Consider the following 26661-nt stretch of genomic DNA (forward strand, 5'->3'; position numbering starts at 1 on the left):
AAAAACCTACTGGCACATCCATAGTGAGACCGTTTATCACATTTGACTTTCCAATTCTTAAGCATGCTCTGATAGTCCACTGATTTACTATCATTTCCTCTTTTTACAACAAAACTCTTTTTGATTTTATCATGTTTTTGGATTTTTTCAAATTTTCTAATGTTTTTGGATTTTCTGAAATTTCCTTACTCCCCCTAAAATTCAAAAACATTTAAAGAAACTTGAAAACAAACTATACAAATAAAATAACAACAGTTGTGAATTGCTTCAATTCGCCATCCACTTGGCATAAACAATCAGAACTCCCCCTTACAACAAACTATTCTCCCATTATGATTTCAAAACACTTAAGTTTATTTTAATCAAAATGGTTTTTCCGGAAAATAAGTTTCGTTGATTTTACCACTTGTAGGGGAAAACTCATCATATTGTTTTCAACCACTTGTAAATTCACTAACTTCTGTACCATTTGAAAAACATATGACAATATCACAAAAATACCATTTGTAGAAAATCATGTACAACTTAATGTCCCTGATTAACTACTGAAGAATCGAAATATCACAGTTACCAACTTGTTAATTTCTCAAGAAAGATGCCGATTCCTACTCCCCAATTACCAACCTGCGAGTTCCGGCAAGTCAGGATTTTACTTGTGAAAAACAGCCATCCAAGCCTGACCAAACTTGGATGTTTCCTCCTCAACTTCGCTTGGGTAATAAGTTGCTTTCTTTGTTTCATAAAAATCTTTTACCCCTTTAGCCTTTCCCTCGACCATTTTTCCAACAATCTTTTTAACATTTCCATTAAACACTTTCTCAACATCAAATTCTTTCTTCTCAGAATAGAATTGATTCGAGATCTCAACCTTACCAACTTTTGATTTAAAATTCTCAGCCCTCAATGGTGGAAAATTAACATCATCTATTGGAGGCACTGAGTTTTCTTTTTTAACCTCAACTTGTAGCTCCTCTGACTTTGTGGAATCAGATTCATCACCAAATTTTTCAACAAACTTCTTAACGACCCACATTTGATTGTCATGCTTAGCTCTCTTTTTATAAAAACTTGTCTTTGAACACTCACCAACTTCATATATTGAATTTTCAAAAATTTTAAATTTGTAAGTTGGTGGTTCATTTTTCTCAACAACTTTTTCTTTGAGTTTTTTAGAAACTTCCTGTTTTGTTTTTACCGCTTGAGAACAGTTCCATGCAATGTGACCAACTTCATTGCATTTGTAACAGGTTCTTGTTTCCTTTCTTTGTTAAGCTCCATTCTTCACTTTCACTTGCTTCTTGGCAAGGAATTCTCTGTTTGATTGCTTCCAGAATGAGCTTTTTGATTCCTCTTCACAACTTGTCCCTGGAACAAATTTTGTATTTGTTTTAGAAGTTTTTTCATGGTTATAATTTTCAGATGGAATAAAACCTAAGCCTTTCTTTTTTAAATTACCATTATGATTTGGTTTCTTTTGAAAACCAGAATCAGAACTGTAACCTTTTTTCTTGTTTAACCGTTGCTGAACTCTTGAAGTGTATTTTTTAGGTTTTGCATTAAGATTTACATCTTTTATTTTAGAAATATTAATTTCTGTTAATTTGAAAACCTTTTTGATCTTTTCAGTTTGAACACTTTTCTTGGAAATTCTTTATCAGAAAATAATTTGTCAGAATCATTCAAAGTGTATGCAACTTCGAACTTTTCATCCTTCAAATTAGATTTTGATAAAAGAAATTCTTTATTGTAGATCCGTTTAACCGACAACTTTTTACTGTCAACTGATGATGATCCCGGACTTTCAGACTCAGACATTGACTCCGACTCCTCGTCTGTTTCCAACATCTGATCGACCACCTTTTTTATTAACTCAGACTCATGATCAGTGTCAGACGATGTGAACGTGATGTCAATGTTTTCTGGTAACTCATCAGTTGTTTCGGATTTTAACTTTATATCTCATTCGGTTTTCTAGGAGAGTATCCATCCCAAATCGGAGGCGGACACTTGTTATAACTAACACTCTGTTTCTTACCAGTATCCTTCTTCTTTGGCTTTTCATCTTGAAATGCTTCAAGACCTGCAACAGTTAGATAAATTCGGTCAATTATATAATCAGAACTAGAATAACTTTGTAAGAGTCTTCTAATTCTTTCAATTTCAATCTTTTCTACAGTAGAAACTCTATAAAATAATACACTTGGGACCACCAAAATTTATTAATTAAAAGAGTTATTAATTAATCGATAAATTAATAATTATTAATTTATATATTAATTAATATTTTATTAATTTATAGTAGAATACTTAGTTTACAAACACCTTTCAAGCTTCCACTTAATTATTGTATACAATGCATGTATATCAAATGAATGGCCCAACTTGAAAGAAACCTTCAATCTCCCACCTTATTATGCTTCTTGTGTTCAATGTATCACCTTATGGACATTAAAAATATTTTCTATATAAATACAAGATCAAAATAGGTTAACACAAACAAATCATACACACAACATGGCTTCCCATCTTAAAGGTGTGAAAAAAAAAACAACAATGACAGACGAGATTCGAAGAGCATTATGCAAGCACAACAAAGATAATCCAAGTCTCACTCAAAAGCAATTGCAAGAATGAGTTCATAGTAACTATGGTCTGCAGGTGAGTCAAGCGACAATATCGAATACAGTTAAGCGGTCTTTAGAGTATCTCTCACTTGCTCCCGAAAGAGGCGATGTTAAGCGACACAAACCGGCAAAATTTCCTGACCTAGAAAAATCTCTCTATGAATGGATTCTTCAATATCAAGAACATGTGAATATGGCAGGTGAACTAATCATCGAGAAGGCGAAAAAGTTCATGAAAGATATGTATCCAGTGGATACTCCAGGCTTTCCTTTTTCTATTGGTTGGCTTGGAAAGTTCAGCGCAAGATATGGAATTAAAAATTTCCGACGTTTTGGAGAGAGTGGATCTGTTGAAATGGAGGGCATGGAGGACAAATTAAAATCGATAAGAGACAAAGTTGATCAGTTTGAAATGAAAGACATCTTTAATATGGATGAAACAGGTTTGCTTTTTTATTATTTTATTTTATATTTTGTACTTTAGTGATGTAATTATTTACATGTTTTGATCTTAAACAGGTTTGTTTTTTAGACTTCAACCGGATCATTCCCTTGCAACAATGCAGCTTGAAGGGAAAAAACAAGACAAGGAAAGACTAACTGTTGCTATTTGCTGTAATGAGGATGGTTCGGAAAAACTTCCTTTATGGATTATTGGGAAATATGCTAAACCAAGGTGCTTCAAGAATGTAAACTTGAACAGTCTGAACTGTGAGTACCGTGCTAACATGTTGGATCTGAGTTTCTTTTTTATTGTATTTTGTGTTTGAAGTTAAGATAAAAATGGATGAGTTGTGCAGCGGAATTAAAATGAAAACAAACTTTGCATACAATCAAATGAGAGTAATACTTTAATCAAACATCTTTTACACAATGAACCGAATGATTGAATTTAATTTCAACAACGATTACAAAGATAGATGTATGAATGCAAACTCCCCCTCAGCCCGAGCTCAGTAGTTTGTTCGTGCAAAGAAGACGAATGATGTAAAGAGCTAATAGAACAGTACAAAGTACTGAACTATTTATAGGCACATGCAAACTACTGAGCATCTTTGCTGACGTCACCATGAAAGTGACATCTAACCTCCTAACAAACTCTAACCTCTGATCTATACAGACACTGCTTGTGTTAACTACTGCTAATATAGTAAATCAGTGGACTATTACAAAACAGACTTTAGAACAGCTGCTGCAACCTTCTACTGCTGTGAATCCAGCAGCACTTTAGTCTTCCATCAGATCTTTAGTTGAGCAGCAGTTATGAGTCTTCCATCAGCAGGACTTTAGTCTTCCATCAGCAGTGCTTGACTCAAGGCAGTAGATTGAATCAGCAGGACTTTAGTCTTCCATCAGATCTTTAGTTGAGCAGCAGTTATGAGTCAGCAGTTTGGTAAGATCAGCAGATAGGAGGTCATCAGTAGTTGTAATCACTTTCAAGGGGAGAGATTTGTATATCAGCATCTGCTTATTCAGAATCCACTGTTCTGATCCAGTTTTGGCTTTAATTATCTGTTCCTCTGATAGAGTTCAATCCCAACAATCTCCCCCTGGAACAGATAATGCCAAAACCCTTCATTATTTGTGGATATTTTATTGCCTCATTAACAGCTCCCTTATCTGACCTTTAAATTGTAATTCAAAGTCAAGGGCATCTGTATCTTCATCATCCCTGCTAAGTGGAAGATCAAGGAGATCCTGCAAATCTTCAAGACTCAGGCCAAGAGCTTGTTCCCTTGACATTTTCTCCACTTCTCCACCAGACTTGAGCAAAGTCAATACGCAGGTCTGTTTGTCAGTTGCCCACTTTTGTATTTTTGAGCCTGGTGGGTTTCTTGGGAGATGTTTATTTGCAGAAGTATTTGGTGAGGCTGGCCTGTTCATCACTGGCTGAGCAGTGGTAGCAGAGTTTTCCTGTTCAAGTTCTTCTTTTAACGTTCTTTGTAACACCCCCAAAATACCACCTGCGGGAACCCCCGCGAGGCGTGTTACACATCAGAGTCTGAGCCACCAATCACATTGAACCAATAGAAAATACTTAATAAAACATGTTATCAATTCAATAATGTTGAGTAGCGGAAGCATATAGTAAATTGTTTAGTAATCGTTTCAGAATAAATCAAAACCAATGTGTCAATACGAGTAATCCAATAGCTTCGATCCATGACAACTCCAGCACTTCCAGACAGCAAGTCCACGTTCCAAAGTTAACGACCTACAAGCATGCAACAAGTGTGTCAGACTACGCTGGTGAGTTCAAGGTGTTATTACGCGTTGTGTTACCAGATATATGTTAATACGATTCAATGATATGTTACGATGTTGCTCAAGTTAGATTACCCTAGGGACTACGCCCTTACGTAACCGAGGAGTGTGCCTCTTAGCAACCCACTATGTTGTTCGGTTAGTTACCCTAGGGGAACCGCCCTTACGTAACCGAGGAGTGTGCCTCTAAACAACCATAGTGAAACCCAGATAATTAGTACCTAATAGCGCTATCAACTAATTACCCCCATTGCCCTCCAGGCAATGACCAAAACCGATTAAGTTGTTTACCCAATGTTTCCCGTCCAAATGTTTACTAGTTGTCCCAAACCACCGGGACGCATGCTTGAGAAAATGCAATGAACTCACCTGGGGTTGCTCGGTATGATTCACACAGTTCAATTAAGTTATAGAGCGATTAACCACGTCCTACCACAGTTATCATACCAATCAGATTCGTATACAAGTTGTACAAGCATTCGACATCATAATCCACGTATAGGCATCGACGTAAACAGTCACGTAAACAAGCAAAGTCCAAGTGTTCAGCCCAATCAGTTGGGCTCGTATTGTGCAGACCCAATATCAGCATGTACGGTTATATGGTCTCGAGTCGCAACAAAGAAAGGTCTCGAGTCGCAACGAGGGGTTTCGAGTCGCAACAGAGATTACGAGTCGCAACAGTGGTTTCGGTTTGTCATGGTCTGGTTACGAGTCGCATCCTGACTCGCAACAGTGGTTTCGGTTCATGCTGTTTTGTGTCGGTGTGCGTTGGTTACGAGTCGCAACTGGACTCGCAACCACGGTTTCGAGTTGTGCTATGTGTGTACCGGTGTGGGGTCTCGAGTCGTAACTAGACCCGCAACTATGGTCTCGACTCGCAACCATGTGTCGCAACCAAGTGTGTAACAGTTTTCCTGATTTGTAGCATCTAAATTCCGTAACAGATTATGCATAATTTTGGCAATTCAATCAGAATCAATTAACAGTTTTGTTTACCATTCAAACGAATCAAACAAGCAGTTTTAACATAAATCTCATGAACCCTAGTCATGATCAAAGCGTGAACATCAATTTTTCACCAAACATAAATCGGTTTAGACCCTAAAGCATAACAATTTCCCAGCTAAATCATAATCAAACCCAAGATACCATTAACACATCATACAATATATATCCGGTAATCACATATAATAGCCGATTCATGAACATTAATAGTTAACATCAAAATCAAACATACTATCATGAACCCTAGATCATCATACTAGATTATCACACATAGAATAATATCATCAATCATAATCAGACACTAACCGATTAGAGTACACAAAGGTGATCCGAGTAAGAAAGATCTTCGGTTGTGCGTGTGGATGCCGTCGGGTTTCAGCCTAAACCGAGAGAGAGAGAGAGACGAGAGTCTTGTGTGTGTGTGTTGTTACTAACTAAGGGCAATAACCCCTAAAGAGGTGTTTGTTTGCGGGCATGAGAGTGGGCCGAGCCCCACATCTCGAGTACAAATATTACGGCCCAAAGGCCATGTTGTGTGGTTCGGTTTGTTTATGACATACATACATGCACTCATATAACACAAAACACAGAATCATAACGTCATATCAATCGTAATAGTTCACATCGGCACATAATGTTACACAGAAGTGGGCTCAAACTACGAGTTGTCACATTCTTAACAAGCCTTCTTTTAAAACAGCATTTCCAGCAAGAATTTCTTGAACAGTTTCAGCTCCTAACTGGCTTTATGTCCTTTTGTAGATGGCATTACCAGCTGGAGCAGTGGCTCTCCTGATTTGCAGCTTTGATGGTCCTTTTGAAACCGCTGCTACAGGGTAGTCAGGTTTTTGAGGAATTTTTGGATCTTTCTTTCTTAATTCCTCCAACCTTTTGTAGGTTGACCTGACCAAATCTTCTTTCCATCTAGCAACTTGTCTTTTAGTGCCAAATTCAGCAACAACCAGTTCTTCTTTCATTCTCTTTAGTTCCAACTGCTTTTTCAGGTACATTCCTTTTGAACTTTGCCCAATCAGGAGGAGTGTGAGTGACTTTCCTTTTTATCATATCTTGAATTCTGGCTGCTTCAGCTTCAAGCTCTGGAACAGTCCACTCTTTGTACATGTGTCTCTCTCCTTTGTATTTCTTGTAAAACATAATGCTTTCAATGTAGTCTTTCTTCAAAGTTTCAGCTGCTCTTTCTGAAATTTGTTGACTGACATTCTTTGCAAAACGTTCTAGGGAACTGACTTGTGTGAGCAGATATTGGTAGTATCTTGATACTTCTTTGTCAGATTTCCCTTGTGTGTTTCTTTTCGAGATATCCTCTGCTTGCTTGGCCTTTATCTTCAAATATTCTTCAATGTTTTTGGGCCAGGGATATCCTTTGATTGAAGGCAAACTCCTTTTGGCAGGGTCATCCTCAGTATAAAAGGATTTTATTTCTTCTCTAACTGCTTCCAGTTCAAGAGGAAATTGAACACCTGCAGGAGGTAAAAGCTTGTGCATTGGAATAGAAGAGAGTGGAACTGGTTTTGGTATATTGACAAGAGCTAAAGGTTTTGAAGATGTTGGGGATGGTGAAGTGACATCATCTTTAGGAATTAGCCTTCTCCTCTTTATTTGAGGAGGGACTGATGATGTTTTGGATGGAAAGGTGGTTGTAGTGGCAGTGGTTTGTGATAGACTAACAGTTGTTGAAACAACTGGTGTTCCAACTACTGTTGTCTTTACCGCAGAAGTTATAACAACTGCTGTCTTCTGCCTTTTGACAGGAGGTGATTGTGATTTTGGTGGTGATGGAGGTAAAGCATTGGATGTAGTTTGTGTTGAAGTGGTGTGTGTTGAAGTGGGAACAGATGTTGAAACTACTGAAGTACCAACAACAGCTGATACACCAGGAGTTACAACAGCTGTTTTAGGTGGTGGTTTTTGAGCAGACTTTGAACGTCTGACCGGAATGGATTTGGGTAGCCTTACTTTTCTAGTAGGCTTCTTCTTTTCATCAATGAGATTTTCATCATCTCTTGACCCTGAAGTACCCTGATCCGGATAATCCACCCTGGCTTTCTTTTTGGCCTCTCTATCCCTTTTTACACATGCAAGTGCTTCTGCAAGTGCATTTGTTGTCACATCAATTTTCTTACTCCCATCTGGCAAAGGAATCTGTTTGGTCATATTGGAATTTCTGGTGCGAGGTAGAGACCATCTGTTATTCCTCTCCTTCTCCATTCCTGAATTTTCTACCCCTTTTTGGCATTATCTTCGGGGAGTTGATCAATGAAGAACACTGGTGGAGGAGCAGTGAGAGTGGAGTGCAAGATCTGAGCTTTGAGAGCCTTTAGATCAGCCTGAGTGTCTTTGTACCTAGACTCCATAGCATTTCTCAATTGTTGAACATGTTTTTCATGTTGCTGATCTTCTATTTGTGCTTGATGATGGAGAAAAGGTTGAAATGGATTCCAGTGCTCATTTGTAGCAGGAGCCTGTTGGAGAGCAGGTGCTTGAGGTGGAACAGCAGTGGATTGTACCTTTTGTACTTGTAACAACTGTTGTAGCATATCTTTGAGTTCGGCAACAGAGTTATCAAGTTTTTCAACACGAGCCGTCAATTTCTGGTACTTTAAACCATCACCCAATTTAATGGGATCATCTGATTTCCCACTAACAGTGGTTTTATCAGTGGTAGAAGTAGGGAGTTTACTCCAAACCTTAACCACTGATGCCCCTTTTTCTTGGTACTGGGGTCTTCTTCCTTTAACACTTGACAACCTTTTGATGTTGCCAGTAGGATAAATAAATCCACTGGTGGTTGGCAGAGGTGCTATAAAAGGAATTGCCTCCAAGGAAGTCTTATTGATTTAACCACTGTCCAACTTTAAACCTGTAGGTTCAACAGTTGTAGTGGCTGCTTCACTTGGATTACCACAAAGAGTTACTTGTAACTTAATGGGTGTAACCTCCTCAGGTTGTGTTGGTGGGTTAGCAAAGAATGATACAGCAGGCTCAGTCATTTGTGGAGGTATATTGACAGGTGATTGAGAAGGACTGAGTAATGCCTGGTTCAAATCAATTGCATCCAACAGTAATTGTGTTTTTGGTGGAATTGAGGATGTGATGGTAGGTGTAGAAATCAAATTTGCTCCGGGCATTGAGCTGTGGATGATGGAGACGAGTGTATCCAGAGCATCATGATGTGGTGGCCCTTTGTGTACAACCTGTTCTTTTTGTGAAGAAGCAGGAGGAGTTATGGTTATGGGTTGAGATATTTGTACCAACTGCTGTGAGGAAGAAGCAGCAGTGGTTTCTTGTGACATTTGTGTTGTCACAGGCATTAACTCTGGTATCTCATCCTCCAGAGTTGCCATTTTGATTGGTTTGGGGGGTTTTTGATTTGTCTTTTTGTCAAGCTTTTTGGGTTTTGTAGGTGTGGGTTTCAAAACAGTTGGTCTACCGCTTTGATCACCTAGAGTAGTAGGCTCAGCAGCAGATACCTGAGGAGCAGTGGTTGCTGCTAAATTCTGCTCAGGTACCCCTGCTTGTGTTTTGCAAGGTGCTATCATTCGTGAAAAAGTTTCAGATGTTAGGCAGTTTATTGCAGTTATTTCACCTTGGTTTATTAAAGCTAAATCATCCTTACTGAGTTTCTTTTGAAAATAATAGCTTAAAAACCTTGGGAATAGCAAGAATGATTTGCTTTCAACATTATTAACCAAATCTTTAAAGATTTCCCGAGAATAATTATAATTTTCTTCTTGAAGAATTGCATATCCCAGATTTTGAATCTTTATAGGGATCTCATTAAAAGAAGTGGTTTTGTTTTTGAAACACATAGGAGGAGGGTATGAAATAGAAATCTTGGTGCAGGAGGAAAATAACCTTTTTCTAAGGTTAGTTTCTTCATCATTGTGGCTTCATACCCTCTTTCAATGAAGTCAATGTGCAACTCGTTTTTAGTGAAGGAAGTTTTACCTGCCTGGTCATCGAGTTGAAAGACTTCAGAGATGGATTGTGGTGTAATGTGGACAGCTTTACCTTTTATGGAAGATTGGATTGCAGTTGCAATGTCTCCTTGTTTTTCAAGGGTTGCATTCTTCCAAAATTCCCTTTGGGTCGCCAAGTAGATGGGTGCGTCGGCGGTGAGCAAAGTTTTGTACTTTGATTTTGCCATGATGGTGATAATGGAATCGAAAACATCTGTGGTTCCTGGTTTTGTGAGAAGACCCAGGAGATTGTGAGATTTTTTGAATGTAATTTCAGTGGAAGTTGCGTTTTGAGAGGCTGTTTTCGATGATTTTGATGTGGGTTTTACAGAGAGCTTCCATTTTGTCATTTTTGAAATGAAACGATCGAACAAAATTTGTGAGAAATGAGAAGAAAAACTGCTTTGAGAAGAGAATTTTTAAGAATTCAATTCGACAGTAAAACCCTATTTTGATGGTGAGTGGGGATGTTATAGGAGAGAGAGTGAATGCTGACGTGGCAGCCGTTACAAAAAGTCTGACTGCTATGTACTGCCCACGTGACAACCACTGGTGAAAATGAAGGACAGTACTTTTGGTGAAAGCAACTGATGAAAGCAGTGGAAAGGGGGCAGTGGATGATTTTCACTATCAGTGGGTAGCATATCAGTGGATAAGACACTGCTTTTGAACAACAGTGGTTATCAAGGAATGAGAGAACAGAGGTTGCCTTTCAGCAGTGGGCAGACTTTTTGAAGTAGAGCAGGCTTTTGAAGAATCAGTGGTTATGGCAGACTTTTAAGGATTTTAATGAAATTTTCATTTTTAAGCTATTTTTAAGGATGGATTTTTGATTTTCTGAAAACATTTTGTTGCTTTTATTCATAGAAAAACAAGATGTTGCTTGTTATTCCATGTTTAGCATCCCAATCCTAGAGACCAAGCTTTCAAAAGTGGCTGTATCAAGTGCTTTTGTGAGCACATCTGCCAGCTGGTCTTTAGTTGGGACATGATGCAGAGAAATCAAACCTTTTTCATAGCAATCCCTCACAAAGTGATGTCTGATGTCGATGTGCTTTGTGGTAGAATGGGAAACTGGATTTTTGATGATATTTTCTGCTGCCTGGCTGTCCAACATGAGTGGTGTCTTTAAGGCAGTGATACCAAAATCCAGTAACTGATTTTGAAGCCACAGGAGTTGGGCTGTACAGCTTGCAGCAGCAATGTATTCAGCCTCAGCAATGGATGTTGAAACTGCTGCTTGCTTTTTGCTTTGCCAAGAGACTAAGCAATCACCTAGAAACTGGCACCCTCCTGAAGTGGACTTCCTTGTGGTGTGACATCCAGCAAAGTCACTGTCTGAAAAACCTGAAAGCTTGATATTCCCATTAGCTAGATACCAGATACCAAGTGTGGGAGCACCTTTTATGTATCTGAGAATCCTTTTTACAGCAATGAGATTTGATTTTCTAGGAGCTGATTGACTTCTTGCACAGACACATGTTGCAAACATGATGTCTGGTCTAGATGCAATTAGGTACAATAAGGACCCAATCATGCTTCTATAGAGTGTTTGGTCAATCAGCTCATCCTTTTCATCAGACATGACCAGCTTATTTGTGGCCATGGGTGTGCTGCATGGTTTACAATCATTCATATCAAATTTGGTTAAAAGGTCTTTAGCATATTTGCTTTGATGAATGAAAGTTCCATTTTGCAATTGCTGTACTTGGAGACCAAGAAAGCATTGCAGCTCACCCATTGCACTCATTTCAAACTCAGCTGTCATGAGTTCTCTAAACTCTTCACACATTTTGGTACATGTGCTTCCAAAAATAATGTCATCCACATAAATTTGGACAATCATTAAATCTTTCCCTCTCCATTTAAGAAACAGTGTTTTATCAATGGTACCTCTTTTGAAACCATTTGAGAGTACAAAGTTGGAAAGAGTTTCATACCAGGCTCTAGGTGCTTATTTCAGGCCATAGAGGGCTTTGTTTAGCCTGTAGACATGATCAGGATAAAATGGATCCTCAAAGCCTGGAGGTTGACATACATATACCTCTTCTTGCAATGTACCATAGAGGAAAGCACTTTTGATATCCATCTGAAACACCTTCATGTTGTGGTTGACAGCAAAGGCCAGGAACAATCTGATAGCTTCCAATCTTGCAACAGGGGCGAATGTTTCATCATAATCAATCCCCTCTTCCTGTCTGTAACCTTGAACCACAAGCCTGGCTTTGTTCTTGACAACAATGCCCCTTTCATCTGTTTTGTTCATGAAGACCCACTTTGTGCCAATGGGACTAACCTCTTTTGGCAGTGGTACAAGCTCCCATACTTGTTGTCTCTTAAACTGTTGGAGCTCCTCTTGCATGGCTTCTACCCAGCTGTTGTCTTTTAGTGCCTCTTGGTACTTGACTGGCTGATGAAGTGATAGAAAACCAGCAAAAAGACAAATGTTTTGGGTTTGGCTTCTTGTGAGCACCCCTTCGTTGATGTTGCCAATGATTTGATCAGGTGGATGAGATCTCAAGAAGATTAAATCTCCTTGGTATGGTATGATGGCATTTGTTGGTGAAGACTGCAAATGTGTATCATCTGAGCTAACCACTGCTGAAGACTTTGATGACCCAGTAGTGGCTTCAAAAGGTGGTGGAATGGGTGGTAATGGAGTGGACCACTGCTGACTTTTATCCACTGTTTGAGGACTTTTGTCAGCAGTATTTGAGGATGTGGAAGCAGTGGTGAATGGGCTACTTTGGTCAACAACTGTTGATGTAGCAGTGGTTGAGCTTTATTTGAACAACTGATGCTTTCGCCTTTGTGGCAGACCTTTGAGGGATGATGACTTCATACCCATAGTCTGGTGTTGTATCCTCTGATGGACCTGCACTGTTAGTCTTGACAGCAGTATTTTCAAAAGTGAATTTTTCAAGATCAAATAGTTCAGCAGGATTTGCTGGGATTTTCATTGATGAAAGTTCATTGAACTTTACATCCAAAGTCTCCTCCATTACCTTGGTCCGTGCATTGAACACTTTGTAGGCCTTGGCAGTGGTTGAGTATCCCAGAAAATAACCACAATCAATTTTGGCTGCAAATTTTGAAATGGAATCTTTTAAATTCAAAATAAAGCATGGGCAGCCAAATACCTTAAAGTATGAGATTAGTGGTTTGATTTTATACAGAATTTCATAGGCAGTCTTTTTGTGCCTGGGGTTATTAAAACTCTGTTCTGGACATAGCAAGCAGTGTTTACTACCTCTGCCCAGAAAGTTAATGGCAAACCTGAATATGCAAGCATGGTTCTGGCAGCCTCAATCAAAGTTCTGTTCTTTCTTTCAACAACCCCATTTTGCTCTGGTGTTCTACGGATGTTGTACTGCCTTACAATCCCTTTCTTCACACAGAAGGCATCCAACTCCCTATTTTTAAATTCTGTGCCATTGTCACTCCTAAAGCTTTTCACTGGAAGGTCAAATTGCTTTTCAACCTGTGTCACAAAGTCTTCCAAAATGCCTGCAGTTTCATCTTTAGAGTGCAAAAAGAAAGTCCATGTAAACCTAGAAAAGTCATCAACTATAACCAAACAATATCTTTTCTTTTTAAGGCTCATGACTTGAACTGGGCCAAACAAATCCATGTGTAGCATTTGCAAACACTGGGTTGTTTTGGACTCTTCAATGGACTTGTAGGAACTTTTATGCTGTTTTCCTTTTAAACAGGAAATGCAATGTTCAGGACATGAAAACAATTTTTGTGGTAGGCCTCTCACCAAACCATTTTTTGAAATTTCTGTTATTGTCTTAAGATTTGTGTGCCCCAGTCTTTTGTGCCAAAGTTCTGTCTCTTTGTTAGAGGCAGCTGAGAACAGACAGGCATCAGCTCTGGGACACTCTTTTGACATGTCAACAACATAAACATTGCCACTTCTTTGAGCAACAAGTTTAGTTTGACCATTTTTGATTATTGCTTCAATCTTTTTGACCATTTCTGGTCCAACAATCCTACAACAATCTTTTGTGAAGAATGACCCAAACCCTTTGTCACTTATTTGAGATACGCTCAGAAGGTTGAATTTTAGATTGTCTATTAGATTGACATTTTCAAATTTTACATTGCCAGATTGCACTATTCCAGACCCCAAAACCTTCCCTTTACTATTATTTCCAAAGTATATATCACCCCCACCATGGATTTTAAAGTCTTTAAGGAGGGCTTTACATCCTGTCATGTGCCTGGAGCCTCCACTATCTACATACCAAAGACTATCAAAGCATGCAGAAGCTCCCTGCACATGAAGTGAAAGGATTAGTTCATTAAGGACTCCAAAGCCAACAGGGCTTTGGATGGAGTCTCAACAGTGTCTGGTATGGATGCAGTGTGATGGACAGTGGTTAAGTCAGGGGTTTGGACAGTTTTAGTACTGTTCCTTGCTAACCACTGTTGAGGGTCTTGCCCAATCACCTGCTGGTAACCGAAAGGATGCCTATTCACTCTGGGTTTAAAGGGCTTTTTGTAGACCTCATAAACGTGTGGAATCCTTTGGTAAGACTATTTTTCCTTGCCTTTTCTGAACTGATTGGCAGGAGGTGCATCAGTAACCTAAACATCTCTTTTAACAGATGTTTGGTTCAGCTGTTTTGTGACAGCTATTTGAACTGGCACAAACAGTGGTTGTTTCTTTGTGAATTTGACAGATGGTGATGCTGATGGACTCAAGGATGTTTTAGCAAGGTACTCATTCTTTTTGATGTCAAAGTTTTTGAGATACACACATGCTTGAGTTTTGTGGTTTGTTTTACCACAAACAATGCAGCTTTCAGCCGAAACTATGACACTTGTTTTGTTTATATCATAAGCTTTTAAGTGGAAACAGTCTTTTGTTAGATGGTTCCTTTTCTCACAAAATTCACAAAACAAGTTATCAATTTTTTCTTTCTTCTTCCTTTTTTCAGACTCCTTTGCAGCAGGGGTTTTAACCACTGCTGGGATGTCCTTAAGAGGAATGACTTTAGCTTTTGGAGCTTTAACACCATCAGTTGATGTAAAGTCCATTGGCTTGAAATTTTCAAGAATTTCACACTCATCAGACCATTTTGGTTTAAATTGATGATTTTCAATCTCCTCAAAAGCAAAGGGGCCCATTGGTCTGTCAAGTGTGATTTTGTTACCAAGTTTGTCAGTGATTTTCACTTCTTGGCCATTCTTGTTTGTGGGGATGTACTCAGCAGTTACATCAGTGGTTGAAACAGATTTTTCAAAAGCAGTGTTTTCATCATCATGTTTTCTATAACCAACCCCAAATTTCACATTGCTTTTTATCTGTTTCTCAAGCATAACCTCATACCCTTTGCATGATTCCACCCATTTCTCACATGTGATCTGGGTGGATTCTAACTCCTTTTTGCAAACTTGGTATTTTTCTACCATAGTTTGGAGTTGGGTTTTGGTTATGCTTTGCTCTTCTTTCATGCTGCTAATCTCTTTCTCTTTTTCAGCCAATTTGTTTTTAAGTTCTTTTAAAGATCTTTCAAATTTGACTTCATCAGTTAAGATTTTGTTCCTAAGGTTTTCATTCACCTCTTTGATGTTAGCAAAAGCAATAATGCAATTGTCAGAACATAGTTTTTCTAGAACTTGAGGTGATACCTTGGCAGCAGCCATCATTGCACAATCACACTGAGTATTCTCTTCATCACCAGCTCTCTCTTCTTTTTCACCTGCCTTTTCTTCTTTCTTATCTTCTACAGACCACAGATCTGTCAGTGGTGCAATCAGGGTACCTGAACTTTCTTCCAACAGTACTTCATTAGCCACAGCAGTAACCACTGCTTCAATCACCTCATCCACTGTTTCAGAGACCAGCTGTTTCTCTTCAGATTCAACACCCTCCTGTATTGACTCTAATGCCATCAAACAAAATTCATCATGAGAAGAAACATTAGAAGCATAGAGTGCAAAGTTTTCATCACTGAGGTCTTCAGGTATACTACTCCAGTCAACAAACTCTTGAGTAAAGAAACTTTGTTGATCTGGTTGTGTTGCTACTGGAGCAGTGGTTTGTGGTGCAGGTTGCACTTGTGCCTGGGGAGCAGGGGTTTGAACATATTGAATCTGTGGAGCAGCTGTTTGGACATAATGCACTGGCACAGGAGCAACAGCATAGTGAGCAGTGTTCACATGAGCTACAGGGGCATATTGGGCATAGTGCACAGTGTTTTGATTTTGAGGTCTAGGATTTGAACTAGGGTGAGTGATTATGGGACCAGTTGTTTGACTCCTACACTCTCTAGCAAAATGTCCTAACCTGTTACACTTACAGCACTTGATTTTCGATTTATCCAACCCAACCTTTAGATTCCCATGCAACCCTGGGAATTTTCTCCTTGTTCTTTTATAAAACTTGCTAGTTCTAACACTTAGCAAGGCCAGTTGGTGCAGGATGTCCATTTCCTCTAGATCAGTGGGGTCAAAATGCTGTAGATCATTTAGTTCAAAACTTAAATTGTCTGACATATGGTTTTCATTTGCAGTGAATGCATAACCTGTAGAGTGAGGATCAGGGTTGTTAAAATTTGCACCAGCAGTTATGTCAATGAAGTGATCATAACCCTGATCCTTACCACTACTACCAGATTCTTCTTGACCCAGAAGAGCAGTGTTACCGAATGAATAATCATCAACGGTTTTCCCTGACTCTTGTAACTTCCTTTTCTGGTTCAACTCCCTTTCGTAGGTCAGGAGTCGACCATGGAGTTGGGTCAAGGTCAGATCCTTGAACTCAGGTGAATTTCGGGTGACAAACGCTATTGTGTCCCATTTATCTGGCAGTGACCTGAGGAACCTGCTGTTTTGAGTTGAGTTTGTAAAAGTGGTTTTAACAAGCCTCAGTTGATTGATGAGACAACTGAACCGCTCAAATTGTTGCGTCAGTGATTGACGGGTGGTCCTTTGGACAACCCTTAAGCATGTTAAAATATGAAATAATCCTCCAATTAGCCGTGTAATTATCTTGAATTAGATAACTACGATGCTTATGTTTCAGGTACGATTTAGGAGTGAAAAGATGGATCAAAAGCAGTTTTTGGAGGCTTGGGTGGAAAACGGGTCGAGTGGAGAACAAAAGACAAAACAAAGGAGACAAAGTTGCTGAGTACCGTAAATTACGGTTCTACCGTAATTTACGGTAGACATGGATTTGGTTGTTTTCTGCACCGTAAACCAGGCTCTCCAAGCCGTAACAAAATGCTGACCACCGTAAATTACGGTGGAGCCGTAATTTACGGTGGAGCCTGCGAGGAAAAATGTAACTGCCATATTATAATCGGTTTTTGGGTGTCTTTTGGGTATTATCTCATCATTGGACAGTTAGAGGACATTTTGGGGGCGAATTTGGAGTAGAAGCTGGCTTTTTGAACATTTCCAATCATTCGGTTTGTGTTTTTAATTTGTATGAACATTAGATTGATGTTGATGATGATTCACCGAGCCATGTCCGGCTAAACTCTTCGGTGATCATCCTAGGTGAATGTTTCTAAGACTTTTGTGTGTTTAATTTCTGCATTTCTAGAATGATATCTTGCGTTGCTTGAATGTCATGGTGTATGTTTGATTGTTTGTAGTGTGTTAATCCATATTGCAATTTCTAGTCTTGATCGTACGTTCTTGGTGCCGTTGGCAACCGAGATATCACGGGAAGGGTTAGGGTTGGTTATTGGTTACTAGGTCATCGGGAAACAACCTCGCGTTATCTAATCCGATTACTTTGTTCCCTTTTATCACTTCAATCACATATACACGAGTTATGTCTATGTAACTCTTTCTAGTGAAATTGCACACAATTGTTTAAAGAAACTGAAACCTAGGGTGATCATTGTTCTCTCCTAATTGTTCACAACCAACTTTGATTTGAATTAGTTCTTAATTTAGTTTTCTAAAACAACAATCCACAATCTTAAATTTTAATTTTCTGCAATTTAGTTTAATATTAGTTTAAATACAAAGCTATACAATCAACACATTTTCCACATACTCCCTGAGTTCGATACCCTCTTACCACTAACTATAGTTGTTTGGGGATTAAATTTGCGTGACCCACGACATCACGTCAAATTTTGGCGCCGTTGCCGGGGAGTAGTGCGCAACGTGTGTTAGTTTAATAGTTTTGTTTGTTATTTTCGGGTTTACGCTGGTTGTGTTTAGTGTGCAGGTACTTCAGGTGTATGCATACTAGAGGCTCTCACAGGTCATCACCGCTATCGTTTGATCCGGAAATTGAAAGAACGCTACGACAAAACCGAGTTTTAGTGCGAGAAAACAAAATCATTGGTTCACCCACTTCACCTATTACACCGAGAAACATCATGGCTGATTCTCAGATTCCACCTACAATCAGTCAAACAACCTCATCCTTTATACCTACTTCCACTCAACCATCACCAAACACTACATTACCTAATACCACCGCTGAATTTACACCATCCAATGTCACCCAACCAATCACCACTCAAACTGAGCCTACCATCACATACGATCCATCCACCACAATCCCACCATTATCTCACTTCTTTCCCCCAACTACGGGTCAATCATCATCTACCTTCACAATTACACCTAATTCAACTATTGTGCATACTACTTCATCTTTTAGACCACAACAACAACAGTCGGGCTTTCAGTATTCGACCATCCCATTTGGGCAGACCTCGGGAATTCAAGGAGATGGTTATGATGAGGGATTTGAAGACTATGAGGGTTATGAAGATGATGGGTGCGGTTATGGAGGTTATGGTGATCAAGGGGAGTTTGGGTATTTGCAAAGTCAATTTCAAGGAATGGCAAGTGTTGGTGGAATGCCACAACAACAAATTATACCACAACACATTCGGCCAAGACCACAAGGGCCAACAATCCAACAACCCATTCCATTGCAACAAGTTAGGCCACAACATGTACACCCACAATTTCAAAGGCTGAATCAATACCCACCGATGCCCCAACAACCAATTGCACCACAAGGGCCTATACCAAGACCAATGGGTCCTATTCGTCCAAGGGGCCGATTAGGTGTTCCAAGAAGGCATCTTAGGGAACAAGCAAGGGGAATAGAGGCACATTTCAGGCCAATCATTACTCAAAACCCTTCACCGGTGGTTATCCCTCACAACAACCAAGGGAGAACTTTTGAAGTAAGAACAAACTCGTTGCAAAGTTTACCGAAGTACAAAGGGTTAGCAACGGAGGAGCCGTATTTCCATCTAGAGGCTTATGACTCAATTTGCAACACTTTTGGGAGTCAAGGTTTTTCGGCCGATGAAGTCAAGTTGGTCTTATTTCAGTTTTCTTTGGAGGATAAGGCAAAGAAGTGGTTCTACACTTTGCCTTCGGCATCAATATATACATGGGGGGAGATGCAACAAACCTTTTTGGATGAATTCTACACCGCCCAAAAGACCAATGATGCGCGGAAGGGATTGAGAAGCTTTCAACAACAACACGGTGAGATGTTCCATGAGGCGTTTGAGCGTTTTAACATGATGATTAAAAACTGCCCTCATCATGGAATTGAGTTATGGGAGTTGATGAACGCCTTTCATGAGGGGTTGAGTGCCGAAGACGCACGTGATTTGATGTCTATCACCGGAGGGACGTTTGGAACGAATTATGAGAATGAAGATTGGGAGTTTTTGGAAAGCATGGCAACTACATCAAAAAGGAAGGCCCAAGCTTCAAGGAGAGCCCGACCAACCACTAACCGACCACAAGTGCACGCCATAGATGATGGTAATGTTCAAACCACTAACCAAATATATAATGTTTGTGCTTTGTGTAATGAAATAGGTCATGCGGCTGAAAATTGCCAAGGAATGTTGGAAGGGCAATACGAGGAAGTCAATGCGGTTCAAGGTCAAGGTCAAGGAGGAGGTGGTAGGAACTACAACAACATGAATTCAAACACCTACCACCCCGGATTGAGGAACCATCCGAACTTTAGATATGGGAACCCGTCAAATCAAGCGAACCCGAATTTTCAAGGTAGCCAAGGTAATTTTGGTTCACGGCCATCTTACAATAACCAAGGTGGGTACCGAGGCGGGAATAACCAAGGGTATCAAAAACAATACCAAACGGGTCAAGAACAAGGGGGACTTTCGGGTGGAAACGAGGTGATGGAGATGCTAAAGAGCATGCAAATGGAGATGCAAAAACGGAACCAACTAGACGAAGTGCGAATGCAAAAAGACGAGGTTCGTGATAAAAGCATCCAATCACTAACAACCCAAATGGGTCAATTAGCAACCGATGTGGCGGAATTGAAGAAAGGTAAGGGTCAACTTCCAAGCGACACTAAGGTAAACCCTTCACATGGTTCGTCACGAGGTAATGTTAATATTAACCATGTTAGTGTTCTAAGAAGTGGGAAAGAGTTTAAGGCCAATTTGTCACCCGAATTGGTTGAGGGGGTGGTTGAGGATATCACGGGAATGGAAAGTGATGATGAACTTTCACCGGTTAAACCAAAAGAACCAATTATTAAAAAACCGGGATTGGGTGAAAGTGAAAAGAATGAAAAAATTGAGGGTGAACCGAGTCAAGTTCCATTCCCATCGGCCTTACTTGACCCGGGAAAGAAAAATTTTATTGTGTCAAGGGGTCCTCAAAAAGAGGAAATGTGGGATATGTTCAAACAAGTTAAAATAAATCTCCCACTCCTTGATGCAATAAAACAAGTTCCCGCTTATGCAAAATTCTTAAAAGAATTATGTACACAAAAGAGGCAAAACAAAAAGAAAGTACCTAAGCGGGTGGATTTGACTGGGCAAGTGAGTGCGGTGTTAAATGGGGAGCTTCCTCCTAAGCTCCAAGATCCGGGCACGCCATTGATTAATGTGCAAGTGGGTAATTTTCAAATGGCTAAGGCGTTGCTAGATCTCGGAGCCGGAGTTAGCATTTTACCGGGGGGCTTATACGACCAATATGACTTTGGTCCATTAGCAAGGGTGGAGACGACGGTTGTTTTGGCCGATTTGTCTCATAATTTGCTTCGGGGCATGGTTCAAAATGTTATTGTAAAAATTGATGAGTTTTATTACCCGGTGGACTTCTTAGTTTTGGATTACTCATCGGCGGACCCTAAACAACAACAAAACATAATTCTGGGTCGGCCATTTTTAAGCACCGCACATGCTATTATCGATTGTAGATTTGGTACAGTTGATATGGCATTTGGAAACAGAAAAATGCGTTTGGATGTTTTTACTAACAATTCTAATGCTAACGGTGTTGATGAGTGTTTCATTGCAGACATAGTAGATGGATGCAACCCGCATGAGTATGAGGAGGATGGTTTGGATATTTGCCTGTGTGACTTTTCTGAACAGGTACATGCTTATGCACTACGGGTTGAAGAGGAAGCACAAGATGCTATGGCAATGAAAGAAGGTAGACCACCATGGACCCACCAATTCGAGGGTCTACCGGTGGAAATCGATTCGGGTACAAAACCATCGTTGGAGGAACCACCAAAGTTAGAGCTCAAGGACTTGCCTAGCCACTTGAAGTATGTATTTTTAGGGGATAATGACACTTTACCGGTCATTATTGCCTCTAATTTGGAGTTGGCACAAGAGCAAGCGTTGATGGAGGTGTTAAAAGCGAACAAGGGTGCTATTGGATGGACGATTGCCGATCTCAAAGGAATTAGTCCATCCATCGTCATGCATAAAATTATCACAACCGAAGATGCCAAACCGACACGAGAAGCTCAAAGGCGGTTGAACCCGAACCTAAGGGAGGTAGTAAAAAAGGAGGTAATTAAGTGGTTGGATGCGGGAATTATCTATCCGATTTCGGATAGTGCTTGGGTGAGTCCCACCCAAGTTGTGCCTAAGAAGGCCGGCATTCAAGTAGTCAAGGATGAAAGCGGTGAACAAATTGCCACCCGACCGGTTACCGGGTGGCGGGTGTGTATTGACTACCGGAAATTGAATGCCGCCACTTCTAAGGACCATTTCCCGCTACCTTTTATTGACCAAATTATTGAAAAATTGTCGGGTCAAAAATATTATTGCTTCTTAGATGGGTATTCGGGTTATAATCAAATTGCCATACACCCGGATGACCAACACAAGACCACCTTCACATGTCCATATGGCACCTTTGCCTTTAGGCGAATGCCATTTGGTTTGTGTAATGCTCCGGCAACTTTTCAACGATGTATAATGAGTATTTTCTCGGACATGGTTGGAGAGTCGCTCGAAGTATTCATGGATGATTTCTCCATTTTTGGCACTACTTTTGATGCTTGTCTCAACGAATTGCAAAAGGTTTTGAAAAGGTGCGTTGAGAAAAATTTAGTGCTAAGTTGGGAGAAAAGTCATTTCATGGTGCAAGAGGGCATTGTGTTGGGACATGTGATTGCGGCAAGAGGGACCACAACAACAAGAGGGAAGCAGTAGCGGCGCATTCGGGTTTGGAGAGTGGAATGATATGATGTCATCCATCTTTGGGCCTCCAGGACCGCGCTACTATTGATCAGGTGGTATTTTCTCTTTTGTATAGTTTGTATATATTTGTTGGTTTATGTTGATTATGGTTGGGAGGATGGGTGGTGATTGATCATGTGGTTGATTATTGGGTTGGCGATGGTTGGTGGTGTTGTGTTTAAAATGAAAAACATAAAAAAAAATATAAAATAAAAAAATACAAAAAGAAATTTGGGGTTTGAGATGAGAAGCTTTTTGTGGATGTTGATTGAGTTAGTGATCAAAGCCTCCCAAAGCCATACATTGGGGTCAATGTATCCCAAGTGTGGGGATGGGGGGAAATTTTTGTAAGATTTTTGAAAAATTTTAAGCCGAGCAAAACAATGTGAAATCTTATCGCCCTAATTTACCCCCAAGTTAATGCACCGGCAACCCTTATTACCCTTTTCATTCTTGGTGAGAGTTGTAGCCACACGTGTATATAAATAATCTTTGATGAGAGTGGCTACGGGTGGGGGTGCGTTAGAACTTGTGCTTGAATGCGATTTGAATCCTTAGTTAGACATGAATGTAGAAAGGATAAGGGCATTAGGTAGCCTCGTCGTTGGTGTGAGCGAGTGTGGGATTTGGGGGGTTGGACCTCATAAGTTATATATATGAGCATGGTAGTGAGAGGGGCGGGGGTTTGGTCATTTAGTTGCCCAATTTTGTGCCTAAAGCCTATCATTTGTTTCCCCTAGCTACTTACTTGAAAATTTACCCAAATTTGACCCGGTCTTATAGCGTTAGTGATAGAATTAGTAGTCTTGTGAGTGAAGTAGTTTTGTTTAATGTGGTAATGTTTCTTGAAAAAAAAAAAGAGTAAAGCGTTGCTTGATTAAAAAAAAAAAAAAAAGAAAAAAAAAAGAGAAGGGGCTTAATTGTCTTGTATATAGTAGTGCGCATTTGTTAGTTGTTTTTTTTGGTATTTGTAATAAAAAGACCGGGTTGAATTTTTCGCTACTCATATATATTCCATTTCCTACCTATACACCTAGCCACGTTACAACCTTTAAGTCCCTTTGATTTGCATTCATGTTTGACCCATTATAGGAGAATGATTGATTCAGGTACAAGCTTTTGATTGTGCATCCACCCGTTTGCCTAGTGTGTGTCTAGCTTATCGTTGCTAGTTTTCACTTGTAGCCGAGAGGAGAGAATTTGTGAGGGGTGTATTACTTGGGTGTTAAAAAGGGGTTGGTAAAGAAATTGCATGTTTTGTTTGGTTTGATTTGATCACTTGTTTTGAAACCATGTTGATGAGTTGCTTGGGACAAGCAACGGTTAAGTATGGGGATGTGACGGGTGGTCCTTTGGACAACCCTTAAGCATGTTAAAATATGAAATAATCCTCCAATTAGCCGTGTAATTATCTTGAATTAGATAACTACGATGCTTATGTTTCAGGTACGATTTAGGAGTGAAAAGATGGATCAAAAGCAGTTTTTGGAGGCTTGGGTGGAAAACGGGTCGAGTGGAGAACAAAAGACAAAACAAAGGAGACAAAGTTGCTGAGTACCGTAAATTACGGTTCTACCGTAATTTACGGTAGACATGGATTTGGTTGTTTTCTGCACCGTAAACCAGGCTCTCCAAGCCGTAACAAAATGCTGACCACCGTAAATTACGGTGGAGCCGTAATTTACGGTGGAGCATGCGAGGAAAAATGTAACTGCCATATTATAATCGGTTTTTGGGTGTCTTTTGGGTATTATCTCATCATTGGACAGTTAGAGGACATTTTGGGGGCGAATTTGGAGTAGAAGCTGGCTTTTTGAACATTTCCAATCATTCGGTTTGTGTTTTTAATTTGTATGAACATTAGATTGATGTTGATGATGATTCACCGAGCCATGTCTGGCTAAACTCTTCGGTGATCATCCTAGGTGAATGTTTCCAAGACTTTTGTGTGTTTAATTTCTGCATTTCTAGAATGATATCTTGCGTTGCTTGAATGTCATGGTGTATGTTTGATTGTTTGTAGTGTGTTAATCCATATTGCAATTTCTAGTCTTGATCGTACGTTCTTGGTGTCGTTGGCAACCGAGATATCACGGGAAGGATTAGGGTTGGTTATTGGTTAATAGGTCATCGGGAAACAACCTCGCGTTATCTAATCCGAGTACTTTGTTCCCTTTTATCACTTCAATCACATATACACGAGTTATGTCTATGTAACTCTTTCTAGTGAAATTGCACACAACTGTTTAAAGAAACTGAAACCTAGGGTGATCATTGTTCTCTCCTAATTGTTCACAACCAACTTTGATTTGAATTAGTTCTTAATTTAGTTTTCTAAAACAACAATCCACAATCTTAAATTTTAATTTTCTGCAATTTAGTTTAATATTAGTTTAAATACAAAGCTATACAATCAACACATTTTCCACATACTCCCTGAGTTCGATACCCTCTTACCACTAACTATAGTTGTTTGGGGATTAAATTTGCGTGACCCACGACATCACGTCAGTGATTCACCTTTAACATGACAAAATGTTTCATACTGTTGGTTCAGGATTTCCCTATTGTTTTCTATGACCTCTTCAGTACCTCCAAACTGTTCCTTAAGCGCGTCCCACAACTCTTTGGCATTGTCACAATGTAACAATCCAGCATATATTTTGTTGGGCAGCGCTGATGCTATGATACTAAATGCTTTAGCATCTAGTTCAAACTTTTGATAATCTGTTTCAGTATAATTTTCAACAGGTTTTGGAACTTGTTTTTTAGCATCTTCAGCACTTGGCACTGTAGGAACATGAGGACCAAAGATGACAGACTTCCAACAACCTGTGCTTTGTTGAGCGAGGATGTGACCCATCCTCCTCTGCCAGATGTTGTACTCATTTCTTTTTAGCATAGGTGGTTTAAAGAGAGAACCAATGTTGTTTTTATCGTCCTGAGATTGTGACGTCATTCTTGTTGTTTTACAGGTACTGAGAAATCAACTTTAGTGGTGATTAATCCTTACTCTGTTTTTCAACGACGAACAAACGATCAGTATCAACTGTTTTGAGCTGAACTATTTACGTCAAAATGATTGTTAAATCAAATTTGACTGTCCAGGCTCTGATACCAATTGTTGGATCTGAGTTTCTTTTTTATTGTATTTTGTGTTTGAAGTTAAGATGAAAATGGATGAGTTGTGCAGCGGAATTAAAATGAAAACAAACTTTGCATACAATCAAATGAGAGTAATACTTTAATCAAACATCTTTTACACAATGAACCGAATGATTGAATTTAATTTCAACAACGATTACAAAGATAGATGTATGAATGCAAACTCCCCCTCAGCCCGAGCTCAGTAGTTTGTTCGTGCAAAGAAGACGAATGATGTAAAGAGCTAATAGAACAGTACAAAGTACTGAACTATTTATAGGCACTTGCAAACTACTGAGCATCTTTGCTGACGTCACCATGAAAGTGACATCTAACCTCCGAACAAACTCTAACCTCTGATCTATACAGACACTGCTTGTGTTAACTACTACTAATACATTCTATTACAAAACAGACTTTAGAACAGCTGCTGCAACCTTCTACTGCTGTGAATCTAGCAGCACTTGTCCGGATCAGCAGTGCTTGACTCAAGGCAGTAGATTGAATTAGCAGGACTTTAGTCTTCCATCAGATCTTTAGTTGAGCAGCAGTTATGAGTCAGCAGTTTGGTAAGATCAGCAGATAGGAGGTCATCAGTAGTTGTAATCACTTTCAAGGGGAGAGATTTGTATATCAGCATCTGCTTATTCAGAATCCACTGTTCTGATCCAGTTTTGGCTTTAATTATCTGTTCCTCTGATAGGGTTCAATCCCAACATAACAAACAAGCTTGGATGACTGGTGTGTTATTTGAAGAATATGTTCGCCAACTTGATAAAAAAATGGTTGGAAGAAAAATTCTCTTGATTGTGGATAATTGCCCTGCTCATCCAAAAATTATTGAAGGATTACGAAATGTTGAATTATTTTTTTTTGCCACCAAACACAACTTCAAAAATTCAACCTTGTGACCCGGGGATCATACGAGCTTTTAAGATGCATTATCGTCGTCGATTTTATAGAAGTCTTTTGGAGGGTTATGAATTAGGGGTTCCAAATCCAGCAAAAATAAATGTATTAGATGCAATGAATCTTGCAATTTCAGCATGGACTATGGATGTTCGTGCAAATACAATAGCGAACTGCTTTCGTCATTGTAAACTTCGATCAACAAATAACATGACTTTTGAGAACTCAGATGATGTCACAGCCCCCGATCCCTAG

General features: G+C 39.6%; 1 non-coding gene and 1 pseudogene across 1 annotated transcript; one reads left to right on the plus strand and one right to left on the minus strand.

Moving 5' to 3' along the window:
- Nucleotides 1–2425: 2425 nt before the first annotated feature.
- Nucleotides 2426–26661, plus strand: LOC110880429 (annotated as a pseudogene).
- Nucleotides 19328–19433, minus strand: LOC118489994. Its single transcript, XR_004888005.1, has one exon. It is a non-coding gene; the product is annotated as a small nucleolar RNA R71 (small nucleolar RNA).

The sequence above is a fragment of the Helianthus annuus genome, chromosome 2 (genome assembly GCF_002127325.2).
Source record: "Helianthus annuus cultivar XRQ/B chromosome 2, HanXRQr2.0-SUNRISE, whole genome shotgun sequence".
In the NCBI taxonomy this organism is placed as follows: Eukaryota; Viridiplantae; Streptophyta; class Magnoliopsida; order Asterales; family Asteraceae; genus Helianthus; species Helianthus annuus.